Source organism: Geotrypetes seraphini, chromosome 4, assembly GCF_902459505.1.
Source record: "Geotrypetes seraphini chromosome 4, aGeoSer1.1, whole genome shotgun sequence".
Classification (NCBI taxonomy): Eukaryota; Metazoa; Chordata; class Amphibia; order Gymnophiona; family Dermophiidae; genus Geotrypetes; species Geotrypetes seraphini.
The window spans coordinates 16112256-16123071 of record NC_047087.1 but is presented as its reverse complement, the minus strand read 5'-3'; positions in this window follow the sequence as shown (position 1 = coordinate 16123071).

Genomic DNA, 10816 nt, shown 5'->3' with positions numbered 1-10816 from the left:
AAACAAACGCCTTAGACGTCTCGGCGAATTTTTTTTTTTTTTTTAATTTCAATACCTCGTCTGCGCGTTCCTGGTTTCAAGTAATATTCGACCTTTTTAGGCAATGACTTGCAGCTTCTTTCAAAGTCATATGTTGATTTTACAATTTCAGTTATGTCTTTCTGCCCATTAAAAGACAGAAGTTAACTTTGCTCTTCAATTTAAGAGCCATCATTACTAAGATTTGAAAGTAATTTTTTTTTAATTTTTGAGGGGGGATCAAATGTTATTAAACATTCTCCACCCTGATACTAAGAAAAGCTATTTAGAAACCGATTTTTTTTTTCTGTATTAGGAATGCACACAACCTAATAAAATCCGACAGAAAGTGTGTCCTTTGATGGAAAACAAACACCCGCGTAAAGAACATTTAATAGCGACATTGAATTATTGCAAAAATACATTTCATGGTACAATATATAACCTCTCCTTCCCCAGTTCTTGTCAGCCGTCAAAATATTCTACGACTTCTCAGACCCTGCTTTGAAAATATTAAAACATTTCCAAAATAAACAAAAAAAGTTTTAATTGCAATTGTTGAAAAACAATTTCAGTAACAGTTTAGCTATTCAAATTCGTTTTCCCAACAAAATGAATAGATCTTGTGACTTACTAAACGTTTGATTCCTATTAGGTGTTTTTTTTGGAAGTTAAAGATCAGAAGCTACGAATTCGTCATTCCTCACCTCTTAATGCACACCTATGAAATATCTCTCCTTTCTCAAAGCAAGGTAAACATAATGCGTTCAGTTCTGGCCTTGTTAATTTTTTTTTTCTAACCCTGTGGAATTTAGCTGAAATAAATATTCCAATAAAGGAAATGGTTCAATTTCAATAACAAAAAAGAAAAGTTAATTCCCAACAGAAGATTGAAAACAACCCCAAAATAAAAAGGATTGATATGTAGAGCTTGTTTCCACGGGAATGATCTCTTCTTTGGCTTCTCCCCATCATTCTTCATGCAAAAAGGCCAGATTCTTTTTTTTATTTTAATGCCGCGGTCTAAACATTTTCTAATACTTTTTTGTCCGTATTTTGTGGACCCTCCTTAAACTTTTTCCTTGCAAATACATTTTCTCTTGTAGAGCTTCCAACGAGCAAGGGTTAATTTATCCTTACTTTTGGGAAATCATTTGATGATTGATTTCCCGCTTTTCTGTCTTAAAAGCCCATCTAATCTGAGAAAAGTCTGCAGATTTAACAGCTTTATTCTAACGGTTTCTACACAAAGCTCCTTTATTCTGACAGAAAATAACATTCAAAAGTCACCTGAATTTTGCTTACTGGGATAATTCCTGCTGACTTTGTGGGGTTTGCTGCCCTCTAGAGGACCCACAGGTATTTTTACCTTGAATTGTTTCAACTGATCATACAGTACCAGGGAAGATGCTGACACCTTGTGGGCGAGTGTTGTGAAGCAGCTTTCTATGGAAAAATCAAATAGTACTGTAAGTACAGTACTCCCCTGAAATTCATGGGGGTTCCATTCCAGGAAACACCACGAATTTAAAAAAACTGCAAATGCGGTTTTTTGCCTGTCAAAAGGCAGGGGAGGCAGGAGAGGGCAGCTGGAGCGCCATCTGGCGAAGAAAATCACTCGCAGTCTGCTCTGACCGCCTCTTCCTGTAGTAAAGTTGGGCTATACCAATCAGGAGCTGCTTTGACACGTAGCTCCTGATTGGTGTAGCTCGATTTTACTTCAGGAAGAGGCGGTCGGAGCAGACCGCAAATGAGCGAGTCCGCGATTCGCGAACCGCAAATTCACGGGGGAACACTGTATTATTGTTTCACAACTGGATCCTTCTTGGACCTTAAGATATTTGCAAGTGGGTCCAGGTCCTATTTGTCCTTCGTGTGATATTCTTGGCTTGATTTAATATTTGACCTCATAATAAATGTCTTGGTTGCAGTCCGATTTCTAATGTAAATAATTTTTTTCTTCTTTTTATCTGCACCCCTCTTTTATAGTGGACTAAATGGGCTCCATGCAATAGGTTTTTTTTTTTTCTTTATTGAATATAGATGTAATGTATGAAGACATTATTACTGTTGGCAAGAGTTGCCATGTAAAGATGTAAAAATTGATAAAAACATATATTCGAGGGTGTTTCAAAAAAAGTCATGGCAATTTGACAGTATTTCATGAAACGAAAACCCCTGGCATGTCAAACTCCTGTGCAGGGAAGATACATTCTTAGAGGAAGTGCTGAAACTGCCCAGCCGATCGCATGGCGTATTTAATCGGTAGCGCCTCATATACAAAATGGCAGCACCCTTAGCTGTTTGCACAGTACAGGAGCAGCGAGCAGTCATCAGATTTTTGAGGTCGGAGGGTGTGAAACCTCATGAAATTCATGGAAGAATGGTGCAACAGTATGGAGATGCCTGCATGGTGAGAAAAGAGTGTACGATTGAGTAGATGCGTTTAAAAATGGGCGGTGGGTGTGCTGTTTTTTGCTTCGGTTAAGGAAAGCACGCTGTGTTCTCTATTCACAAGCTTTGGGGAATTACGTTAGATTATTGTTTTCTATCCTGCCAATACCTTTCAGTTCTAGGCGGTTTACAACAGGAGTTGGCCTGGGCATTTCCAGGGAGAATACATGGTTAATAGATGTAGTGTGCGTCGGGGTCTGTGGCGGGTCGATCAGGTTTAGTTAGATCATTTGACAAATTTCTTGAATAGAAAAGTTTTAAGTTCTTTCCGGAATGTTTTGTAGTTGGGCGTCGTGGTCAGCAGATTGGAGAGGTGGCGGTCTAGTTTTGCTGCTTTGCTGGCTAATAGTCCGTTGTATTTTTTTTTTTTTTTGCTTTGTATACCTTTGATTGGAGGATGGGTGAAATGTGCATGAGTTCTCCTTGGTCTGGATGTGTTTTTCCTGATTAGGCGGTTGCTCAGATAGCTTGGTCCGTTTCCATTTAGGGCTTTGAATAGGGTGCAGTAGAATTTGTATTGTATATGTGCTTGTACTGGGAGCCAGTGTGAATCTCGAAAAGCGGTGGTAATGTGGTCATACTGGGTATATCTCCTGATGAAGCCCTTTCTTTGTGGTGAAACGGGGATACTCCGTTGGAGAAAGAATTACTAATTTTATGGTCCTGGCTGTTCACCCGCCAGTAAATAAAAGCTAAGTAACTTTTATTGTTTTGTAGCTAATGTAAGTTTAGCGGAGCCTAGAAGAGGATAAATGGGTTTTTGTTCAGTCTTATGATGGCCTAGGTTTTGGTGATCAGACAAGATTTGTCTATATCTGACACCTGTGGGCACTTGAGGTCCGTTCTCCCCCGATTCGCTAACCATTTTAATATTTGGTTTCTTGAAAATCTGGATGATATTCACATCTATCAAGTCTGCCTTGTTTTGCTTTAAAAATGGGCAAACATCAATCCCGGATGAAGAAAGCTCTGGTTGTCCCAGCTCAGTCATCACTGATGTGAAGGTGGGTCATGCTGCTGTCATTATTCATGAAAACAGATGCCTTTTTTTAGAAGTTCTAGCTAGGAAACAGGATGTCAGTATCGGATCCGCACATACCATTGTCACGGAGGTTCACAAGTTGTATGCATGGGGGTGCCTAGGATGCTGACTGATGAGCATAAGATGATTCATGTGTAGACTTCCACCGCCTTTTTGGCATGGTAAAACGATGAAGGAGATGAAACCTGGGTGCATCACTATGAGCCTGAAAGCAAGAGGAGTCCTCACAATGGTGTCACACATCATCTCCACTCAAGAAGACGTTCAAGTCTCAACCCTCTGCTGGAAAGGTCCTGTTCAGTGTTTTCTGGGATATGAATGGACCAAGTTTGGAGCACTATCGGGGAAAAAGGTGAAACAGTGAATAGTGCCTAGTACAATGCAATGTTAGAGGAGAAGCCATCACAGAGGACTTTTACCTATAGGCGTTCTTCTCCTCCAGGATAACACAAGCTTTCGCATGGCCACTGCAACTCTTGACACCATTTGGAGATTGAGATCTTACAGCATCCTCCTTACAGCTCTGATCTTGCTCCCTCTGATTATCATGTGTTTGGACCCTTGAGGGGTGCTTTGAGAGGATGAAGATTTGGAGGCAATGACAAGGTCAACAAAGCGATGCTTTCCTGGTTTTGCCCCATCATCCTCTTATCCATTTTTTAAAGATTAGTAAATAGATAGATTGATTGATAGATACACTCCACTTTATTTTTTAGCTGTACTGGATTAATGATTCACAAATGCACTCACATGAATCCACTTTACTAAAAGCAAAGTGAATTGAATTGTAGAAGAGTAAAATTGTTGGAATAAAAATAGTCAACAATAGTATGGAGTATGATCACAAAATATATGAGTCATTATTTTGTGACCAAATACCCTGACTTAGAAGTGACTTTTTTTCGTGTCATGGTATGCACAAAACTAATCCATTTGTACTGTTGTTCAAAGTACTTAAGTAAATGTATATTTACTTAATAGCTTACCCCATCCTTTACAAAGCTGAACTAGCATTTTTAGCACTGGTACCAGCTCTGATGTTCATAGAATTCCTTTGAGCATCCGAGCTGCTACCGCCATGACTAGCGCTAAAAACACTAGCACGGCTTTGTAAAGGAGGGGGTTAAGTACTTAATAAATGTATATTTTAATACACAAAAGTAAAAAGTATAGTGAAGAATACATTTAGGGGCGAATTCTATAAATGGTGTCCCTATTGTAGGCAGCAGTAGTCATTCTACCACTGTCTAACCAGCCAATTGGGACGCACGTTAAAAAAAAACACAAGGCAGGCCACCTATACTGTAGGCATCTGTCACAGGTGCAGGGAGATGCGTCTGGACACTTAAGCTCGCCCAAGGCTGGGTGTGGGTGTCAGGGCAGGATTAGCCAATAGGCCGAGTAGGCACGTGCCTAGGGCCCGAAATGGTCAGGGGGGCCCGATGAAGGAGGGCATCGACATTGTTTTTTTCCAAACGGCGATGGGTCCCTCCAGCATCGACTGGCAATGCGGGCCCCCCCCGATCGGCAACGTGGCCCCTCCCCTATCGACGGAAAATAAGACAAGCAAGCAACATGGGTAAGAAAGGCAACAGGAACTGTAATTGTGCAAGCGGTGCTGCTTGCCCAAAGCTTCCCTCTGACACAGCTTCCTGTTCCCGCCTGGGTGCATGGCGAGGTGGGCGGGGCAGGGGGCCCAGTGTACTTGTGTGCCTAGGGGCCCTCGACGAATTAATCCTGCCCCGGTGGGCGTGGTTTTGCCCAGAAGTAGCTTGGGTGAGCTTATGCGGCCCTAAGCATCTCCCTAGTGCTGCGATAGATGCCTGCAATGTAGGCCTACATTTTAAACAGACGTGGCCACTGAGCTGATCGTGGCAAGGAAATCCTCCTGCCACGATCAGCTGAGCGGCTAAGGCAGGGAACCCTCCATCCCTCCCCGCCGCGAAGTTGGCTGGAAGGAGGGATGCTCACACCCCGGAACTTCCTCCCCACCCGGCGGTGGTGGTAGGTGCCTTACTGTCTATAAAAAGGGCACCAGAATCACATCTAAGGAGGCGTGGCTTGGGCCAGAAATGACCTTAGGTGCCATCAGGCGTGATTCCATCTAAGACAGAGATCTCAAAGGCCCTCCTTGAGGGCCGCAATCCAGTCGGGTTTTCAGGATTTCCCCAATGAATATGCATTGAAAGCAGTGCATGCATATAGATCTTATGCATATTCATTGGGGAAATCCTGAAAACCCGACTGGATTGTGGCCCTCAAGGAGGGACCTTGAGACCCCTGATCTAAGACCTTTAAAACCCCGATCCACATTACCAGCACCTACTTTTAACGTGAGTCACGGATTCTGCAAACGACACTATAGCGTGAACGACACGCGATCGATGCCCTTGTTTGTAGGCAGTCTCCAATTATGGCACCGTTTGCAGAATCTGGCCCTTAGGCCCTCTTTTACTAAGGTGCGCTAACCCACTAGCGCACGCTAATCGAATTAGCACGCGCTAAACGCTAACGCGTGCCTGTTAGTCTATGGCGCGTTGGCATTTAGCGTGTGCTAATTTAATTAGCGTACGCTAATCGGTTAGCGCACCTTTCATAAAAGAGGGGGTTAGTTACTATACAATGCGGTCCATTCGGCATATTGTCGTCCCCCCCCAAAAAAATTTTTTTTTAAATGATGGAATCATACCACAGCAGTCAATAATCTTTTATGATCAGGATTCTAGAATGAAAACTGAGACTCATGCAACATTTGAAGTTAAAATGATCTCATAGACAAAGGATTGAACAGACTTGTTGTTTTAACTTACCACCAGAAATAATGTTGCTGTCTCTCTGTCACCTTGGTATCACACTGCAACCACAACTGCGGCTTGCTTCCTTTCCCTTCAAACCACGATTGCAATGTAATCTAATCATTCGCTTTTATGTGTAGACAAATCACCTTTTGTTTTTACTTGATGAAGAGAATAGAATTTCTAAAAGCCAGTCAAGAAACATATTAAGTTACTCCCCCCAAAAAAGGCATCACCTCATACTGTAGATAGTTTTCTTAACTGAACAATTATTCCTGTGCATTTAAGCAGATAAACATGGTAACTACGGGACTTTAATAAAGAAATTATGCAGACATGACTGCTGAGGCCCCTCAACTATGTCACCAAAAATGTGTTCCCTAGAACAAATTAGATATATGTCTTATCAATGAAAACACAAAGGTGTCTTCTGAGAAAAAGCCTCAGAAGTCAGTGGTGCACCAAGGGGAGGGTGGCCACCCCGGGTGCCACCCTTAAGGCGGTGCTCCGAGGGACGGCATCATGGTTGGGAACCTCTTTCTCTTCCGGCAGCTGTGGCAAAAGCCTTCACAACTCGCTGCTCTGCTGGTGTTGGGCCTTTCTCTATGCTGGGTCCTGCCTTTGTGGAAGCAGGAAGTAGGCGGGACCAGCAGAGAGGAAGGCCCGACGCTGACAAGAGCAGCGTATTGTGAAGGCTGCGCTGCTGAGGGGTGACAAAGAAGGAGAGAGGGAGGGAACTAGGTGTCCATCGGGGTGAAAGAGAGGTGGAAAGAAATGCTGCACACGATTGGGGGGAGGGAGGTAAAAGGAAGACCATGGAAGGCAGAGAGGAGGGAGAAATACCAGACCATGAGAGAGGGAGGGAAAGGAAGGAAGGAAAGGAGATGCCACACCATGGAGGGAAGGGAGAAATGCCAGGGCATGGGGGAGGGAGGGGAAGGAGACAGAGATGCCAGACCAGGGGGAAAGGAGAGAAAGGAAGGAAGGAGAGAAGATGACAGAGTATGGAGGGGAAGGGGAGGGAGAGATGGAGGGGAAAGAGAGGAGGGAGATGCTAGGGCATGCGGGAGGGAAGGGAAGGAGATATACATGCCAGACTGTGAGATGGAGTAGGAAGGAAGGACGAAAAGGAGAAGAAAAAGATGCTAGAAAGCATGGGGGAAGGTGTGGAGACAGAGAGAGAAAAATAGAGAGGGGGGGGTGAAGCTGAAATGAATCATATATAAAGGAGAGAAGGATAGACAGTTTATGGATGGGACATAGAAAGAAGCAAGATGTAATATGGAACAGGAAGAGGGCAAACGCTAGATGAGAGAGGGCAGTGGATGGAAGAGAGAGTGTGGACAGTGGATGGAAGGGGAAGAGAGAGAGAGAGAAGGCAAATGTTGCATGGAAGGGAGAGAGAGGACATACACTGGATGGAAAGAAGAGAGTGAAAAAAGCAGAAATGACAAAATGCAGAAAAAAGATTTTTGTTGTTGCTTTAGAATAAAGTAGTATTGTAGCTATATAGTTTATAAATAGAAAATAGAAATAAGGTCATCTTTTTACTAGACTAATTTTAGGTTGAAACAATTTTTATTGATGACAAAACATGGGAAACAACCATAACAGAGTAACACCGCAATACAAATCTTTTTTTTTTTACTAACTTTTGGAGACCAAAACCCACCTTCCTCAGGTACGGACAGGATACTATAACAGCAGGAAGGAGATTTTGGCCTCCGAAAGCTAATTGAAAAATTAGTCCAATAAAAGGTTCGTGGCGCGAGCATCAACCCCAACCTTCATAGGCTCCTCCTCCTCCGTCCCCTCCTAGGCCTGGGTCCAGGAAGTGACGTCAGAAGAGCTGACGCTGGCGCGAGCAGCAGGTCGGGGGTTAAAAACTTATGGGGGAATGGAAGTGGCACGCGCGTGGTAGTGGGGGGGGGGGACGGTGGGGAAGGAGGAGAAGGAATAGGGCGGAGAGGATGATGTGTGCAGGTGTTCCCAACCAGAGGGCACCTGGGGCGGACCCCTCCCTTCCTTACTATGCTACTTCCTGTATATATGCAAATCACGTTGAGTGTGGTAGTGTACAAGTCCTTGTCCCTTTGTTACATTGTTTATGAAGTTGGCTCCTATTATTTTGCTGAACAATTAATAAAGTCTACTTTCAAATCGCCTGTGGCACAACTTATCTAACCATTAATTTAGCATTTACCCCCTCTTTCACTAAGGTGCGCTAACCGATTTAGCGCGCAAACTAATCTAGCTAACATGCACGCGTTAACGATTAGCGTGCGCCTTAGTAAAAGGACCTATTAATGTGATTACATAATTGATTATTGCTTTGATGCTAATTTTGGACTCATGAGCATCAGAGCATTTACCAAGTCGGCCTGCGGTGGAAACTAGAGAACGACACGGGGACAAATTTGTTCCCGTCCCCATAGGAACTCAATTTCCCCCATCCCGTCCCTGCGGGTTTTGCTGCCGTCTCCGTCCCATTCCTGTAAACTGCCTTAACCGCACAAGCCTTGAACACTTACGATTTTAAAGTGTCCGAGGCCTGCGCAGGTGAGGACTGAGCTTGTAGGGATGGGGCAGGGACAGGAAAGAGAACTCGCCAGGACGGGAAAATGAGTTCACGCGGGGATGGGGGAAACATTTGTTCCCGTGTCATTCTCTAGTAGAAACCTCTACCATAGCTTTGTAAAAGCCAGTGTTTATCTGTGTTATTTTATTATGAATATTGACTTGTAAGCTGCCTAGTACATTGGATAGCCAAATCTAGAAATTGTGGAAATAAATAAAATAAATAATTGTAGACTTTACCCCTCCCCCACTTTTAAAAAGCCATGCTAGCAGCTACTGCGCGGCAACGACCCCAAAGCCTTTTAAACCCCTAAGGCAGGGGTGGCCAATGTCGGTCCTCGAGGGCCGCAATCCAGTCGGGTTTTCAGGATTTCCCCAATGAATATGCATGAGATCTATGTGCAGGCACTGCTTTCAATGCATATTAAGAACATAAGAACATAAGCAGTGCCTCTGCCGGGTCAGACCACAGGTCCATCCTGCCCAGCAGTCCGCTCCCGCGGCGGCCCAAACAGGTCATGACCTGTCTGTATCACCAGAAGGGGCTCCCTTGCCATCCCTGGTTTCTCATTTAAGTCCTGTTTTCCTATCGAAGTCCTAGCCCTCCGGTCTTGCACATGCACGACCTGGTTTGGTTTCTATACTCATTACCTGATTAGCTTTCTATACTTGTGTTACATCCCAGCTCCTCCCTCAGTATCCCATGATCCCTTTATCCTTCAGGAATCCGTCCAATCCCTGTTTGAATCCCTGTACCGTACTCTGCCTGATCACTTCCTCCGGTAGCGCATTCCAAGTGTCCACGACCCTTTGGGTGAAAAAAAACTTCCTTGCATTTGTTTTGAACCTGTCTCCCTTCAGTTTCTCAGAATGCCCCCTCGTATTTGCTGTCCCCTTCAGTCTGAAGAATCTGTCCCTATCCACCCTCTCTATGCCCCTCATGATCTTGAAGGTCTCTATCATATCTCCCCTGAGCCTCCTCTTTTCCAGAGAGAAGAGCCCCAGCCTATCCAGCCTCTCGGCGTATGAGCAGTGTTCCAGCCCTCTTACCATTTTCGTTGCTCTCCTTTGGACTCTCTCAAGTACCGCCATGTCCTTCTTGAGGTGCGGCGACCAATACTGAACGCAGTATTCCAGATGTGGACGCACCATCGCTCGATACAATGGCATGATGACTTCCCGTGTTCTGGTTGTTATGCCCTTCTTTATGATGCCAAGCATCCTGTTGGCTTTTTTCGAGGCTGCTGCGCACTGTGCAGATGGCTTCAGTGATGCATCCACCAGCACACCCAAGTCTCTCTCAAGTCTGCTGTCTCCCAACAATACCCCCCCCAATTTGTAGTTGAACAACGGGTTCTTTTTCCCTATATGCATGACCTTGCATTTGTCCACGTTAAAGCGCATTTGCCATTTGTTTGCCCAGTCTTCTAGCTTGTCCAGGTCTCTTTGTAGGTCCTCACACTCCTCCCTGGTCCTAACTCTGCCGCACAGTTTGGTATCGTCTGCAAATTTTATAACCTCGCACTTTGCCTCCTTTTCCAGGTCATTGATAAATATGTTAAAGAGTAATGGCCCCAGCACCGACCCCTGTGGTACACCGCTTGTGACTCCCCGCCAGTCAGAATATTGACCCTTTACTCCGACCCTCTGCAGTCTGCCCGACAACCAGTGCTTGATCCATCTGTGCACATCCCCTCCCACCCCGTGGTTCCACAGCTTCTTAAGCAGCCTTTCATGTGGCACCTTGTCGAAAGCCTTTTGAAAATCGAGGTAAATGATGTCTATGGGTTCCCCATTGTCCACCCGACTGCTTATTCCCTCAAAGAAGTACAGAAGGTTCGTTAGGCACGACCTTCCCTTACAGAATCCATGCTGGCTTGTTCTCAGTAGGCCATTCCTCTCGATGTGCTCGCAAATGCCGTCCTTGATC